Source organism: Phoenix dactylifera, chromosome 16 (genome assembly GCF_051530095.1).
Source record: "Phoenix dactylifera cultivar Ajwa chromosome 16, Ajwa_hap1_PhDact_Kaust_v1.1, whole genome shotgun sequence".
In the NCBI taxonomy this organism is placed as follows: Eukaryota; Viridiplantae; Streptophyta; class Magnoliopsida; order Arecales; family Arecaceae; genus Phoenix; species Phoenix dactylifera.
In genome coordinates, this window is record NC_143205.1 from 15,110,728 (window position 1) to 15,129,024 (window position 18,297).

The 18,297-nt window shown below is 37.7% G+C and overlaps 1 pseudogene across 1 annotated transcript; it reads right to left on the reverse strand.

The window, feature by feature from the left end:
• Positions 1-14,611: 14,611 nt before the first annotated feature.
• On the reverse strand, positions 14,612-16,192 carry LOC103712215 (brassinosteroid-responsive RING protein 1 pseudogene; annotated as a pseudogene). The gene has a single exon (XR_015973997.2). The product of XR_015973997.2 is annotated as a brassinosteroid-responsive RING protein 1 pseudogene (transcript).
• Positions 16,193-18,297: the final 2,105 nt, after the last annotated feature.

The window sequence follows — 18,297 nt, forward strand, 5'->3', positions numbered from 1 at the left end:
GTCTTCATTTGATATGTACTCTAGAAGCATCCAAATTAGGTTAAATTTGATTTATATATATTTTAAAGTATTTAGATTAAGATCAATGATCTAGATTTGCAAATTACATACTATATATATCACATACTTTAGCTCACTAGCAATACCATAACCATTCATATTGTGCTTGAAGCATACTCAGAAGACCTCTAAAATAAATGAGTTTTTGTCTCTATGTATTGTATACACCTTAAATCATAATCAATGTGTCAATTTTCATTTTAAGTGGTATACTATTGATTTTCATTAGGAAGCATTTGAGGCCAAATGCACTTGAGCACATCCTAGTGTAACTCTCTTTATATATACATACAGACATACATACAAACATATTTATATATATAGGCATTATTATTATTTTTTTCAAGATACTATGATTTTTATATCAAATTTGTTTCTCGATAAAATAGTATTTTATAATGTTTTCTTCTTTTGTATATAAATAGGTAGGATAGGAAGTATTGGAATTTTAAATTTTTGTATGACATGACCAACATTGGAATTTCTTGAAAGCTTTTTTTAGCCCATATCTCTTAATCCTTAATTTTTCAAGGAATCTAATATCAAAAATATACTCTTCATTTCTCCTTGACCTCCTTGTTGCCTCTCCTATATATTCTATGTCTAATGATTCTTTTAAAAAAAAGAAATGAAGAAAAGAGAAAACATAGAACAAGCGACGATCTATTTGCTACTCCCAAGCTATCTAGCTAATCCTCCTTCCTTTTGCCTAAATTGTCTATCAAGCCATTCATATCTACATATGTGATTATTTATGTTTATTCTAAAGAAGATAAAAAATAAGAAATATCCCAACCAACTCATGTTTCAATCCAATTCAAGACTCTCATTATTTCCTATTTTGATGGAAAACATCAACCAATTTCTAAATCTTGACCAAGTTTTATGATACTAGGGACATCATAATGAGATTATAACATGCACATCATGTATAGAAAATTTTTATCTTTGTTGCTCTCCTTTTTGATTGTCTCATCCATGAGATATAAACACACCCATCATCCTAGCTATCCACAAAAAAATTGCATGCCATGAGTTGCAAACTAGTCCATTGATAAGACTCATTGTAGCTATACCAAAGATTAAAGATTTATTTGCCACCTTCATCAAGATCTGTGTGGGTTTAGGGTTATCAAACAAAGCAGGTATCCATGTCTTGCTTTTTATTCCCAATCCTAAGAAATAAAAGATCAAAAATAAAATAGATGAATCAATATATTGCTTCAAGTTCAAACATACCAAATATATACTAGCAAATCAAACATAGATCAAGACCATAACAAGATTCAACCTCTATGACCTTAAATATCCTTATCAAGCTAATAAAAATATGTAACCTAAGTCTACAAATATAAATCAAGACCATAACAAGATCCAACCTCTCTGCCTTAAATATTCTTGTCAAGCTAATAAAAATATGTAACCTAATTCTACAAATATAAATCAAGACCGTAACAGGATTCAACCTCTATGCCTTAAATATCCTTGTCAGGTTAATAAAAATATGTAATCTGATTCTACAAATATAAATCAAGACCATAACAAGATTCATATAAAGTGGCATCAGAAGAAAAATGCATTTCATCTAAAGTAATCAAACAAAATTAAAAAAAATATACCTTAATCGGCTGAACATGCTTCTATCCTCGTTTGATACGATCGATGAAATAATATCTTGATATACTACAAAAAGAAAAAAAATTAGAGAGAGGGCTGAAGAAGAAGGAATGGCATAAGATTTGTGAAGAAAACAAGAGAAAGAAGAAAGGTAGGACTAGAAGAAAGAGGACAGAGAGGAGGATAAGGATGAGAAAAGCAGGTGGTTTACCCCCACTAAAAAAGTTATGGTTTTTGTTGTTGTGCAATTTGTTTAAAAGGATAACTTATGGTACGTACCAATTTAAGCTAAGGTGCACGCCTTACGTGGCTTTCAGTAATTGATTTATTGGCATTTTAGTTTATCAATCACTAGTTGGAATATAACAATAAAAACACAACAGCGATATATCAGATTTATTTGTATAATATCTTTATGAGAGAATCAAAAACTAAATATACTGAATTGAGATATATGCTGGAGCCAGCTAGTATATTTAATTCTGCCATTGAATACCTTTTTAAATATTAGAATAAAAAATACATCATGCATGTGATTAAGGAAAGAAGAAAAATATCTTGGAGCTGGTGTATATCTTAAATTTTGAAATTTTAAGAAAATCAAAATTGTTGTGATGTGGAGCTTGTAAATGGGAGTCCTTTAAAACTTAAAAATTTATGGAGACTTGGTATTCAAATTTGTGGTAATATAACTAAAAATATTTGGCTGTATTAAAATAACTCAACTATAAAAGCTTTCTATCACTTAAAATAATTTAGATTGACAGCTCACTTGGGCCACCATTTTAAGCTAAAATCCAATCACCTCAGGGCTTAAGTAAAAGATGCTTCACTTGACCCAAACTATAGTTTGAATGATGGAAAACCAATCCAAATGGGTCATATTGGATCGGCTCTATTTGAGATTGCGATGTTTCCTTGAGTATCACATTACAAAATATGAGGATTAAAAAAACTTGATTTTAGCACTTAAGGCAAGGGGTTCCTATGATTCTTATCTCTTTTCACTCTACTTCCTATCCGAGATAAAATTCTTTCGATATATTTTAGAAAAGTATAATTTATGATGATAAAATCAATTTATTATTTATCGAGGAACAAGACTTTCAGAAGGGTCTTTGGCTAAGGTATAAAGCCTCACGTATGCATATATTTGCCCCTTTGCTAGAGTTTTATAGGCATTATTTTTTTTATTTTAAGGGCTTTTAGTAAGCCAATGTTCCTGACATACCTTATGTTTTTGGGCTCCTCCTGTTAGATGTATACCCTAGAAGCCAATATGGCTGACACATTACTTTTTTTGAGACTTAGTTTTGTACTTAACTTTGTTATTATTTAATAAGATTGGGCATGTTTTTCTATTCATGTTGTGTATGTGTCCATGAATCGTCCAAAGAATTAATAAGATGATGATATATATTCTTAAGAGTTGAGAATTTGAGGCATGTATCATTGGTGATTAATTCCTAAATGCTCCTGATCGATGGATCATCACGGAGACGGTGATAGATCTGATTAGTGCATAGATCGCTTTTCTTTTATGGAAAGACGAGTCTCGAGTTCACAGTACAGGAATATTGGAGTGATAGTGCAGATGCTTGTTAGAGAAAAAGGGTACCAAGCGTGATCAATATAAGAAGTCATTTGGATGTCTATCCACTCGTTAGTGACTTACTTGATACTGCAGTGGTAGGACTAGTCCTTTGACTTGCGGTGCCTCGCCTATTCACAATGAGATCGCTGTAGTTTGACTGCACATATATATGGTCTCTAGCCATATGGACCTTGTGGTGCAGATTGGTTGCAATAGGTTCACTGTAGGAATAGAGTGTGCACCTACATAAAATTTATCGATCTTGGTAGATAAGGAGTGGTCTTATGTAATTTATGAGACTGAGTTCGAAAGATCTCGATCGGAGCAATATGTACAGTGAAAAAAAAAATTTTCCGCTCTCGAACTAAAGTCGAATAAATCTTGATATATGATAGACGATGGAATTTGGCGAGTTATGTATGACTTCCGTCTAGTCGGAATCCACGATAGAAGAACTGTATCATACAGTAACTGCACCTAGAGGTTCATCTATTTCATTCTGCTGAGTTGCCACTACATGCTACTAGGTGTCACTGGTGGATGGTGAAACTCACAGGAATTATCTTGATGGTCAATAATTTCTAGTGAGATGAGTTGAAATTGTTCCAATCAATTGAAAAGAGTTTCAATGATATTATGATAGAGATCACAATATATCTAACTACCAAACAGAATAGAACTTATGTGATCCTACATATAAGAGGTTTTGATCGATCCGATGGTTGGATTGCGATTTGGAATCGCAATAGATTATAATTATCAATTTGAATGATAGTTGGTTTAACCTACTAAGAGTTAGTGAGTTGAAGAAGGAAGAATTACAATTGGATTGCAATTTGATTGATTCAATTGGATTAAATAAATTGGGCTTGACCTTATTAGATAAGATTTTAGAGTCTTACTTAGAGTAGGACTCCTAAAGTCCTAATTAGATTAGGATTGAAAGTTTTAATTGAAGAGTCCTAATTGCAATAAGACTCCTTATTAGATAAGGATGAAGAATCCTAATTGCAATAGAACTCCTTATTAGATAAGGATGAAGAATCCTAATTGCAATAGGACTCCTTATAAGATAAGGATTAAGAGTCCTAAAGCCTATGATTGAGTCATGTTCTAAATGGATTAGGTCACCTAATCCTACTTAGAGGAGGATTCACGCACGCAAAGAGGAGGGGTGTGCGCCCCTCCTTATTTGGGCTAGGCGTGGTGATCCTCCTAATTTTTAGGGGACTCCACGCTAAGGGCTAATAAAAAGGAAACGGTGGCCTCCTGCTTCTTCTCCCTCTCTTGAACGGCTTCCTCCTCTCCCCTTAATCCTTCTTCTGCAAGCAAGAAAAAGAAAAAGAAGGGGGCGGCCTCCTCCTCTCCCCTTTCTCCTTCTTCTTTCTCAAGAAAGCAATCAAGAGTTGGTTGTTTTGTGAGAGATCTTCAACCATCAAAGGCGATCTCTGCAAAGGAGCTAATACCCCGGTGAGATCTAAGTGCTTGGATCAGTCTTTTTCTCGTGTGGATATCCTTAGAGCCGGACACATGTGCGGCTTCAAGCGAACCTTTCAAGTTATCCACGATCATCATATTGTAGTGAAAATCTATCCGCACAAGGTGAAGATATGAACCCTTTCTTATGTTTTAATCTTAATTTATCTACAAACGATTTTTGATTTGTTCATGAGATGAACAACCGTGCATGCATCTTTCACCGCGATTTTTTGCAGCGTGCATGGTTTTCCAACACCTCCATCTTATGGTGGAGCTTCTTTTGTTATCTTTATTAGTTGATGAGTGACAAACTATCTAAATCATTATATTTCTCTTTGATTAGAGGGAAGGATATTTTTTTTCAACCTTTTCAACTCGTATCCCTCAAATAAAATAATAAATAACAAGAATTTTAGAAAATGAGGCTCTAATCCTTCTACTCTCATTAATTTTTTGACTCACAAATTATGGTACATTTTATAGAAGAAAAAGATAGAGTTTTTAGTCTTTACTTTCCTCCTTCTGTCAGGGTTCTAGTAGAAAAAATAGAGTGCATGCCTTTTATTTTCACTCTCGTTATTCACGTTCTCCAAAACTATTGTATATATCCCCTATCTACACTAGTAACATCCTCCTCATTTGATTCGAATTCTTCTTCTAGTTAAAAAAGGAGAAGCTACAAGTTCTTCACTATTCTCTAGTGGTCCCCTTTTTATTTGAGTTGGATTCCTCTTCTAGTTAAGAGAGGATGAAAATTTTCATCTAAAGTCCGATCCTAATCAAATTGGATTCCTCTTATAATTAAAAAAATAAAATATAATAATAATACTTTCTTTAAAAAAAATTTTAAATTTAGAGAGGAACTAGATCTTAACTTTTGTATCTACTTTATCTTTAGCCACATTACTAAATAGTTTATAGATTAAAAGATATGGCTTCCTAAAATTTCAATACTAAACTAAGTCTCGGATGTGGCAGATCTTTCTCTAAAGGCTTGTCCAGACATATCCAAAGTGGCTAGATTAGTCCATGATGAGTGAAGTGATCCTGTTAGATCACCCTTAATGAGCTTTATTTTTATTTTCTCCTCAAACAAAGAAGTCTAAGTTTTGGTAGTTTGCTTCAACAATGTATAATAATTTGTTTGCTTAGCAAGTGGATGCCTCATTTTTATGCCCTAGAAGAAAGATGTTTATTGCACCTGTTAACTCTAATTTGGTTCATTTATTAATATATTTTTGCTAAATAATCCTTCAACATTAAGCTTAGGTGCCTCCTCTTACTTGGATTGATTCAATGTAGCGTAGTTTACTCAGAGGATTTTTTTTCTTAATATACTGTGTTAATAAAAAAACCTAAAAAAGAAATGCTTGCTTTATATAAGGTTGGCAAATACCTATCAGCATTTTATGAAAATAGCAATCAAAGTACAACCACAAAAGTAGGTGTATATTTAGATACCTATAGAAAAATTTTCCTTGATATATTCTATATATTTTTGAAAAGTGATATGGAAATTTATGGTTCCAGACCCATCGATCGAAAATAGTCCATTCTCATATTTGTAAATAGTTTCTTGCTCAACGTTCCATATATTATTGGCAAGATTACTAACTTTATACAAAACTTATTAGTCAGATACTTTGGAAGAATTGAATTTCTATTTATAGATGTATAAGTAATTCCTGCAATGCATCTATTTTCTTTATAGTACAAATTGCTAAACTGTCCATCTGCTAGATACCTTCAACTTTCAGTAAATTTTATATTTCTCAAACCATATGCATCACAAAAGCCACAGCCTAGAATACTATCATCTCTACAAGAAACCTGCAACTTAAGAATTTTAGGTGAAACTTCATCAAATTGGAGACATGGAATTGATCTCATATGAAAATAATTGTATATCTATTTGGGGACTTATGATAAATTTTCTCGTCACATGCCATATTTCCATCGGCACACGATATGCAGTCTCTATACACTATTTGTAACGTAGAATCATTTGTAAGCAATTTAAAGTTCTGATAGGGACGCAAAGGTAATTTTTTCATTTACTTAACTTTGTGGAGGCCCCCACGGTAGGCGTCGGAGCTCCATCTCTTCCGTTCCCTCTCCTTCCTCCGTCGCCCTCCTCCTCTCATTCGTCATGGTCTTCTTCTCCTCCAATCCACGGCGATCACCGAAGCTCTTCCCAAATCCGGAGCCTTCTTCAATGGCTATAGCTTCGCCTTTACTCCGGAGCAGGTAAGCGATCCGAATGCGTCTAAGTGCCCTTCGTCTGATCAACCCTATCTCCCATGGCTTTAGATTTCGTGGTATTGAAGGAGTAAAAGAACTCATGAAATAATCTTTTCCTTCTTTTATGCAGTTAATATACTTCAGATTGATGGTTGCAAAAGATTACAAAACTGAGGTTCTGAATAAAAATTTAATCTTCTTTATCCTCGCTTCTGTGTTTGTTCTCGCTTTGGGTCAATTTCAAGGAAGGTAACCAATGTTCTGCTGTTTCCAATCTGGGAATAATTAGCCTTTGTTATTAGAAGTTCCGTGTGACTGCTTGAAGAGTATGCTATGCTTAGTCTGGCTATACTAGATGACCATGATTAGAAAAACTAATAATATGTGATGAAATGGACAATGAGAGGCCAATGATTTAACTAATGTGAATTGAAGCTAATCACATTGATTTGGAAAATTACGCTCTCAACCATGAACTACAGTAGAGCAAAAGGGAAAGCCAGAACTGCGCACTGATATGGAGAAGTGTTTAGATGTTCTCCTGAATTAACTGACAAATGAAATGAAGCCGTCAATGGTTTTGGCATCAATCTTGAAGGAATTAAACAATGCCTTTTTGTCGATGCCAGTTGCCTAGGGAAGCGATGTTGTGCTGGCGTTAGCATCGCTGAATGCTGAAATGGCTAAAAGCATTTGGGGAAAAAAAGGTAAAACAAATCCCCAGTCTGAAGCAGATGACTGAAGAGCTTATTGTTGGAGTTGGCAACTTGGATTTGTTTGATTCTTGCTTGACGAGCAAAAGCTCCACTAAATGAGGACAGCTGTGGGGTGCATTGATACCCCCAGCAGCATACTGTAGCATGGCATAGAAGATGCTCTGTCCCATGATTGCTAGGAAACTTCACCTGGTTTGCTTTGATCACATTAAATGATGCATGCTTAAATGCGCCCCACAAGGCTTGTTTGAGGCTATGAACCTGAGCCCCATGAAGATGAAGCAGTTAGCATTTAGAGGGGATTCTGATCAGAAAAACAGAATCCAACAAGATATTGGGGTTGTCTCCATCTTCCATGGTGAGAGGGTTAGTGACTGCAAGCATTCATTGGAAACCATTTCTTTTGGACCAAAAAGATTGGTAGATGATTGGTGATTGTTTTCAGATGATAAAAGCGGTTACAAATAGACACTGTTAGAGAATTAAGAGGAAGAAATTCTCAAGTTACCGTACTTGGTATAACCTTACAAGTTACAAGATTAGTAAAATTACTGGTGAGTCAAATAGACACTGGTAGAGAATTAAGAGGAAGAAATTCTCAAGTTGCCAGACTTGGTATACACTTACAAGTTGCAAGATTAATAAAATTACAGGTGAGCCAGGCATTCTTGTGATGTTCTCAGCACTTTACTCTTTTGATTTGACATGATTTCAACTTGATACGGCCCAATTTATTCTAAAAACTCAATGAATTGAAGTGAACTATGGATTCAAGACAATAGTGAATGTAGAAACGGACAGCTGATATAGCTAAGTACATGACGATGATATTGATTACTGTTTATTTGTCTTATAGGGACAGTTACATCACTGAAATTCATCCCTTATTTTGAGGCGGCCATGGATGAATTGATAGTTGATGAAAATCCCCTTACATTAGCATTTTTATTATACAACTCCTAAAGGTAACTAGTTTTTCATGCTTTTTGTTTGCTTTTTTGTGTCACAGCTCTCCTCCTTTAGATTACATTTATGTGTCTAATGTGAATGTCTGGAGAATCTATAAGAAGCTTGCTAGACATGGTTGTAGATGTCCAAAATGAAAGGCCCTTTACCATCATTTGTGCAAACAAGAAGCACTCTCACAACTCTTCATGTCGTACTCTTGAGCCACCATTACTAGGTTAAGCCATTAACATGCCCTTTAGTTCATGTGGTATGCCTTTGTCACCCTCAATCTTTGTAGTTTGGACACTTCTGAGTATTATACTTTAGCCTTAGTTATAGCTACAATTATGTGCTCCACATTTAGGAGCAAGCTGGCTTGGGCTATAGAATCGATACTTGGAAAAATTGATATTGCCAAAAATTCAAATAGAATCCTAAAAATTAGAAATGGAATTAGAAAAATAAGAAAATGAAGAATGTTAAATTAATGAGACATTTATATATTTATTTACTTGAAAAGAAGCATTAGAGGAAAAAAGAGCAATAAAAATAACACAATCATTATAAACAATAGCATATAGCATTGCCAATTTGTACACTGTAAAGGTTTCTTGAATTAGTCATGAATAATTTGTTAAATAAATCATTAAATCTTTGAAAAGTTCATGAGTAATTAATATATCTTGATTGATGAGTTTATTAGGAATAATTTGGAGAAATATATAGAAAATGAAAACATTCGAGAATGGTATGAAAATATTTTATTAATTTGCAGAATATGGTTAGTAGTTAAAGCAATGATCGCTGAGCTGACCCAAACCAGGCAGTTTGGCCCATACCGAGTTGTATTAATGCCGGCCTAGGACAGTTCAACTGCTGGCTCTCTCGTCCACTTGCTCCCGAGAAGTTGCCTTTGATGGTATCAATGCTGCTGGATGCTGCCCGCTCCTTTGATGTTGGTCGTCATCGGTAAATCTCCCACCCCCTCTCTCTCTCTCTCTGTGTGTGTGTGTGTTAGGGTTAGGATTAGGGTTTAGCCCTTGGCCTTCCGCTTCTTTGTCCAATGTTCTTCTCTTTTTAGTCGCTCTTCTTTATTTTCGGGCATTAGGTGCGATGTCACTGAGACTGAGTGACTTGCAGAGGTCTCTCCTTCCTCCCTCCCTCTCTTCTTCGTTTTCGAGCATCGGGTGCCATGTCACTGAGTCATTGGTAAGCCTCCCCCTCCCTCCCTCTCCCTCTCCCTCTCCCTCTCTCTCTCTCTCTTCCTCTCTCTTCTCCCTCTCCCTATTTCAGTGCACCTCGAAACGGCACGATACAAACCCGTACTATACTGAACCGGCCGTCGACTAGTACAAGCCCCAGTACTGGTCCGACAAACCTAGGGTTAAAGTAGCTCCTTCAACCCTATTTGGATGCTAGGACTATGAGAACTTATTGGCCCAATAAGAACCTCCTAACTAGTTTTTATTTTGAAAATACTATGGAGAATGGATACTTTGTAAGAGATCTAGACACCTTGGTAGACATAATTAATCCATAGTTTAAGTAATTGCTTTTCTAAGGTGATTTAACTTATCCCTTAATTTTTGGATTAGTTGTGTCAGTAGGTAAACCAATCTAAGGTTCTACTCAACCACCAAAGTGCATGACAAATTGGTTCAAGCCAGAAGCCCGTCAAGGTGTGCTAATTCATCAATGTTCTTAAAATATTATCTTTTTCTTTATATTTCTATTTAAACTGATCTTCTACTATGTTCTAACTTCTATGTTGGTGCGCAGCGCCCAGCACATGCACCTTAATAGTGGGCTGGTGTTTCCCATGCTATTATTTGCAGAACTCTTTTGGATGGAAGAGAATCTCTAGAGGGTAGAGAATAGGGACACGATATTATATGTTGTGTAGTTAACCTCATGCGATGCCACATCCCATGTCAATAGCAATCACCTCTTAGGTCCTCATCCTAACTTGTTGTCCTTTGCTTGCGGATGAGCAGGCTTGCTCATCCTTGAAGCTGGATTGATCCTATTGACTTGTGTATGAGTGCTTTGGATTATGCCACTGGTTGCACCAGCTGGCAATATTATCTCATGATGACATAACATAATTCTACAATATCTAAAGTAACTTATGTGAACACCTAGGATACTGTGATTGTTTGTAAGAACATCTACTTACACTTCGTCGAGTGTGAGCTATGCCATGTTGCTTATGGAGATACGTCTACCGTTAAGTTAGTAGACAAGATAGCATTGTTACAAAGTAACTCTACACTAGAACCATGCATCACATTCCTATGGCAAGTTTACTCTCTTAATGGGACTAGATAACATGCATCACATTCTATGTGACAATACCTCTGAGATCTGAATTTTCCTTTTTCTTTTGTAAGAGAGAAAGGGAGGGAGTCCCACCAGCGCTGTAATTACTCAAGTTAAAAAAAAGAATTTTTTAAAATGCACCATCCAAGAATCGAACCCAGAACCTCTGTTTGCTAATCGGAGGGGTGTGACCACTGGGACAAAACCCAGTTCACCTGGATTTTCCAGCCTTAAATGGAAGAATTGGCTCTAGAGTCCAGAAGATCAGCTGTATTGGTTTAGCTGTATGCTAATGATCCAGCCTTTTACCATCCTCTTTTAATTAAAACTACAAATAATTGATCATCTGTAATTCTGCTTTCAAAGGTTATTTAGCAGTGCACTAAGATTTGATGCTCTAATATTATGCGGAAGCACTTCAAGAAGTCTTTTCAAAGAATCTGGTCTAATTAGAGGTTTCTAGCAGTCCAAATTGGTATTTTTCAAGATTTTTGCTGTTCAGTCTTCTAAAATGCGTAGTCTTTGCTGTTAGCAACACCATCTAACTTGGGTAAGCTGAAAAATCTTGTTTGCATGGTCTTTTCATAGTCTTGGTCGAGGAAAGAAGTTTGTGCAACAGCTGTGATATCCTCAAATCAAATGTCTGAAGGAAATTCTCATTTTTGTTAACAATGGCCTTAGAGACTGTTTTTATTTGTCTGTTCTGTTTCTTGCAGACACAATTGGACTAAAATGGCCCTCATAAGATATGTTTCAATCATGTTGCTGCCTATAAAAACATTTCTGACCTTCCCAAATATCTTTCGCATGTAAACAAGCTTTAATTCCATCTCGAACTTGATGCAGGCCCTATACTTTGGCCACAATTGCAGGCTATTCTTTCAATGTTAACTGTAGAATATTAAGATGTGTCTTTTTTTGGGTTTGTATCAGAACTAAAACAAAAATATTATATATATGCTGAAGAATACATTTGTAGATCTCATATAACTTTAATAAGATTATAAAGTATCAATCTTTCAGTGACCTGTTGTACTCATATCACAATAAACTGTAACATTGAATAATTTTCAGTCATAGTTATGCTTTAGCCTTGTGGTACGTGTAAATTTTTTGAGCTCTTTGTAAGTCACAAACTTTTGAATTTTTATAGTTTTCAAATGATGCGACGTTATAAGGGTTTAGACATCAAGTTACAATTGACCAATTCCTGTCCAGGCTTTAAGAAACATGTTGTTGGCTAGAAAGTTGGGATCTGTAGCATCTAATGGCATCACACAATAATTAATCTAACAATGTATAAAATATTAGGGATACGTGGGATGTGTTAATGGCCTTTTCTTTTATATGTACATAGATTAGGCTTGCCTTTTAGTTGTTCATTCATGAATGTTACCCGGATACATAAGTTTTGCCTAAGTATCCGAACCTGATATTTAAACATTAAGATTGATATGACACTTAGACAAGCCTCCATAAGAAGCGACTTAGATATGATAGGGCCCGATGATTAGACATGCAGCCACACCTGAGACACCAAGCGAAATCCCAACATAGATTTTGAAAGGGAGTAGATGATGCATACGCATCAAATGCACTGAGTCATTTTAGGATTTCTAGAAGGATATAAAGGCATGGATAGGAATATAATTCTTTGATGGATGAGGCTATCGTGCTACATCTTGTATCAACAAAGTATCAAGGATTCCTAAGGAGGGAATGAAAAAGAAAATAAGGCCGAGCGTCAAAATATGCATCTAATGGACTATGGTAATAAAAGTTCCATGACTGTAAACCAGGTTTTCAAGCGCCACACATGGAAGGTTGGCGGTTAGTTGTGGCCAAATTGCCAACCTTGCTCTTGACAGTTCAGAAAAAAATCAAATATGTTTCGGAGATGTTTTGGGGAAGACAAAACATTTTCCTATTTGAACAGAGCAGGCACACATGGTGCACATCTTAAGCTACCTTTTCATGATTGATATTTAGCTCATTGGAGCAACCGGATGGCTGTTGTTAACACCCGTGATCTCGTACAGGTTGGTTAACCTCATTTGGATTCTATCCCTTGTTTTGAGGTGGCCATTATTGAGTTTTTTAGTTGATAGAAACCTATTCAGAGTAGCATTTCTTGTACTACTAATACCATATGCTTCAAGACAGCTACTCTCATTTTTTTCCTGTTTGTTTTGTATGCCACCGGCCTCCTTTAACCTCCATTTATGCAGTTATTACAGATGTTTGCAAAATTTTTAGGAAATCTGTTAACCGGTTGTAGAAGCGAGCCGGCCCTTCACCGTTATTCATCTACCGAAGGTGACCTTCCATGACTCTTCAGGTTTGTCGAGCACACTGACTCTTCGTTAGGTCACTAACAAGTCATCTAGCTTAGGAAATTATGCCTTCGATGTGTTGCCGACATGTACTTAGTTTCAGACTCTTCTGATATTGGTTTTTGTCCTATTTCTGAGTTATAGGTTACTGCTTCATGCTCTCTTCTTGCTGTATCTACACCCCCATTGCTCTCCAGTCATCAACCATGAGGCTGCTCCTGCTGTTTGTTAGGGATGATTGGGGGCCTGGTTGGCCGTTAGTTGGGGATTGGGCTGGGTCCATATGTAACTCATGCATGTCTGGCCCCAACTCGGACCTAATTTGGGTTAGTAATCTGGGCCCTACGCATCCACAAAAAGGTTTCAGTTTAGCTGATGCTTTAGCTGGCTCAGCTGAATCATTTTTCACTTGGTCAATCACATTGGGACCAACTCAGTCCAAGCAGCTCGGGGATTTTAAGCACAATCATAGTTTATCTAAAGTTACTGCATTCCTGAATATAAAAATGCATCACTTTTCCCCATGGATGATAAATATGTTATGTATGTTTACAAATCCTTAATACTACGACGCAGTTCAATTCTTGAGCAAGTTTGTCAGTATTCCTTGTCCTGCTTGTTATATGATTCTCTTGAATAATAAATATATCATAATAGGGAGGAATCACCACTTGCTATCATGTATGCTCTCATCTCTGCGATCAAATTTGAGTTTTATCAGATGCTGCTTATGTTGATGATCCTATTTATTGGTGTTTTATTCGACTTGTCTTTTAAAACTAAGTTCAAGAATCAAACCGAGCCAAAGAGCCACACTTGACAGCCTTCCATTTAGAAGGGGGAAAAAGCTTCCTGTTGGGCATCCTTGCTGTTTTTATGCTTTTGTCTCTGCAAATTAGTGAAGTATGACATGTAGATTGATGTCAAACACAGCATTTCCATAAAATTTCTGTTCTTCCTTATATATGTTTTCTCTCATTTTTGAGAGCATGATACCAAACGGCCCCTTAGTTTTTTTAAAAAAAATTGTTGAAGTAAGGGGAGGGGAAGTCTTCCTCACTAGGTAATAGGAACTAACATATCTACATCTTTCCTTGGACTGCAGAAGAATGTGAAAAGTTTTTCTCTTGAAAAAAAAAAAGAACATGAGAAGTTCACCATCCTAACCTCACAAGAACAAGAATCCTCTCCATCAAATCTCTTTCAGTTATTCCTTCTAAATTGAGGAAGATCTTCTTCAAAGAAAAACCTGGGTGAAGACAAGTTCGGTGGAACCTACACACCCTTTCCTCCAAGGCACAAAATTAAACAAACCATTCTCAATTTCATTAAACAAGTCAGAATCCAACAAGCAGTCGATGGAAGGTTTTTAATAACGAGAGAGAGAGAGAGAGAGAGAGGGGTGAAGAGAGAGAAAAAAAAGAAAAAAGAAAAGAGAGAAAGGAGAGCAAGATTACAAAAAACATAAAAAGAAAAAGAAAGCCATTTCTTGATTCTTCTCTTCTTCCTGTGTCTTCAGCCTTGCTGTGTCTGACCATGGAAGTATAGTTTGCAAGTTGAGAGCAGACCCTTCGAGCCGCACCCAATCAAACCAGTCCATCCTCTCCTCTCCAAGGATTTCGGAATACTCTGAACAGACCTTAAATGCAAATCTTTCCCCAAATCCAAATCCAAATCCAATCCAATCCACTTCCATTTCTCCTACAAACCAACTCATTCCCATCGGTCCTTGCAGATGAGAAACCAAGCACCATCGATCAAAATTCCCTCCACAGAAGTCATCACCAACCAACACTGTACAAAGAACAAAAGAAGGGAAAAGGAAAGCAGCCAGTCTCTCCCTCTCCACTCCAACTGCCATCTCCTTTGGATTTCACTACTTTCTTCTCCTATATACACTACCAGTCCATTCCTTCATTCATTCCTTCCCTTCTTTCATTTCTACCAGTACTTCTATGAGGAATAATACTGAAGGGGAAGAAGTATAGATGCCGACGGTGAGGAAAAGGAGTAGTAATACTCATCGGAGGAGCCGTCGGCCCAGACATTGGGGAATTCGTCCAGAAACTCCTCAGGGACGACGGGAGCTCGGCAGAGGGGGCAGGTGCGCTGGTCGTGCTCCACCCACCGGTCGAGGCAGCACCGGTGGAACACATGGCGGCAATTGCTCAGCCGCCGCACCTCCGCATCCCCCTCGAACTCGTGGAGGCACACCGCGCAGCTCTCCGGCATCTGGCGCCCGCCGCCTTCCTCCAGGACCAGGTCGTCGAACCGGAGCACCGGCAGGATCTCTCGGATCAGCTCGGCCGACACCGAATTGGATTCTAATTGGTGGGGTTGCTGCTGCTGCTGCTGCTGGTGGTGGTGGGTGGTGGTGTCTAGCCATTGGGCATCGGAGTCGAGGCTGCCGAGGCCGAGGGAGTTGAAGGCCCAGGAGATGAAGCGCCTCAGGTGGCCTAGGAGGAAGAGAAGGTGGAGGAGGAGCTTTGGGAGCTCGGAGTAGCCCATGGGGAACCCCATTTCAGAGCCAAAGCTAGAGGTCTCTTTAGACGCAGGGGAATGGGTGGACGGAGAAAGAAAGAGAGCGAGCGAGCTTGCGGCTGAGGGATCTCTAGGCCTTTCTTGGTGTCACACTTTGGAGTGCTGCTCTTGGCTTCCTTTTAAGCAAAGGAGAGCTATGGCAGCTACAGCTCATAAGGGCTGGGAGGGTGCAGAGATGTGACAGTGGGTTTCTCTCTCTCTCTCTCTCTCGTTTTCTCTACTTTCTCTGTGAGCCTTGAAAGCAGCCGGTGGTTTGGCCTCTTATACAGGGAGGGTCGTGAAGGCTGGGGCTGTCCCCTTCTTTGATGGGAGAATCCCATGTGATGATGTCTCTGGAGGGTAAACCAATGAGGTTGGTAGTTAATTGATTAATGATTCCAAACGTCATTTGTTTGCTGTGTGGCTGGACTTATCTTGTTTAATTTTTTCAAGGCATCTCTGAATGGTTTTCCAAGACATTCACATTGGACCTTACAAGTTCTGTCTACTAATGCATGCATTCGAGCTGAAGGAAATGTGACATTTAAGCGTGTCGCGAAGATATTATTGCTTGATGAAGACACACCGAGCGACAGAATCCAAGGATGCATGGGAAAAAAAAAAACACTATAATGATGAAAGATGGTGAAAAAACTTGTAGCTATAGTAAAATGTATTAGCTTAGATTGTAGGTTGGTGAAATTAAATCCTAACAAAAGTTAGAAACTTTGGAAGTTATTGGGCAAAGGATTGACAAGGCATAGCACAAGAGGCTAGTGCATAGTGAGATTTATAGAGTTATTTCTGAATTTTTACCCTAAGGTGACGCTAAAGAGGCCTCTATGTTGATGTCTACCAATCTTTATTTAAAACTGTCTTTATGTTGATCATTTGTCGAATCGTAGGGTCCAGATGGATCGTATATATCCCAAAACGCGTAGCGATCGAATCTGACACGTGCTCATGCGTCCGAGTGCCAATAATCATTCCTGCGAACAACTCGATTAAGGGACGATCACGGTCCCTTTGTCATGACACCTAGAGGAATAATTTAGGATTCCATGTGACATAACCAAGCTCGAACCATATAAAAAAATTCATCCTTCTCCCTAGTAAGAAGACATAGCCCACATTTCCCAATAGAGTATGCAGGAATTAAGGACACATTTGTTTCATGGTAGAGAAATTAAATTATAAGCTAACAACGCCATGACAATTGTTGGCCGGTGGTTGCATCTCCCGCTCTGAGGAAGCTCTGACCAAACCATGTTATCATGATCTGGATTTCACGTTCCCCATTCCTCTCCTTTATGGTACAGACTAACGGCTAAATTGGACCCAGGTCCGTACCGGAGCCAGGCTAAGGCACTAAATATTGCAAGGAACTGAGCCCGAGCTGATCTGCTGCACTGGATTTTGTCCACTGGGTGACTTGGAGCCAACCCAAACCTCTCGATCTAATCCCACCTGAGAAAAGCTACAAGTATGTGGGACAAGGACAGGCCAAAACAATTGCAGACTGGTACGCAATAATGTGGTGTTTTGTTCCTTCTGGGTCATGCCCAACCTGGAATGCACCAAGCCAAGTTCTAGATCCAGGATGGGGAAGGGTGAAGTGGCTTGCTTAATTAGGGTTCTAGGTGCAGCCTATGCTGGATCTTGTATGGCTTTTGGATCCATGATTTAGGATGAAATTCGACTCGTCCATATGATATATCTTGTTGGGTCGGGTTCCGGTTGGATGGATGGCACTTAGTCGAATTGTAGTTCGATATTTTTTTATAAATTATGTTTTCAGGAAAGAAGAAGAATGCTTTGTTTTATAGTGTTATTCGAATTCAAATACTCATATATGCACCACCTAGATCTAGCCTAGAATCTCATGCTGCTAGGCCGAGGAGTATTATAACCACTGAGACAACACTAGTTCTTATTAGTCTTGTTAGAAGCATGATCTATGCAAGTAGTCCCAAAATCAGATATATAGGTCATATCAATGGTCTCGCTGCCGGCCGATTAGTTTTTATTGAGGGGTGGTTAGTTAAGATACATAATCTAGTCTTTTAATGCATTATTACCCTCATATAGTTGGATATCAAAGTATGACAAGGTGAACAATTTTTTCTTCTTCTTTCTTTTTTGGGTACAATGGCGGCTTACATCCGATGGATATGAATGCGGCCAACAAAATCGAAAAACAAAAGGCTACAAAGGAGTTCTGACGCAGACACGTGGTTCATTCAGATAAAACCCTTCGAGTGATAAACAGCAAAGGAGGCAATCCAGTTAACAATTTTCACCTTGATACTTAAATTATTCAACTAAAAACCGGAAATGAAGCACATTCATTCTCCACTTTGATCTAAAACGATGTAAAGCATTAACAATCTTTTTTTTAAAAAAAAATCTGTTTTTGTTTGAATTGCATTGGATAAATGGAATTATAAAGTGTAGAGGGAGTTAGGTGACC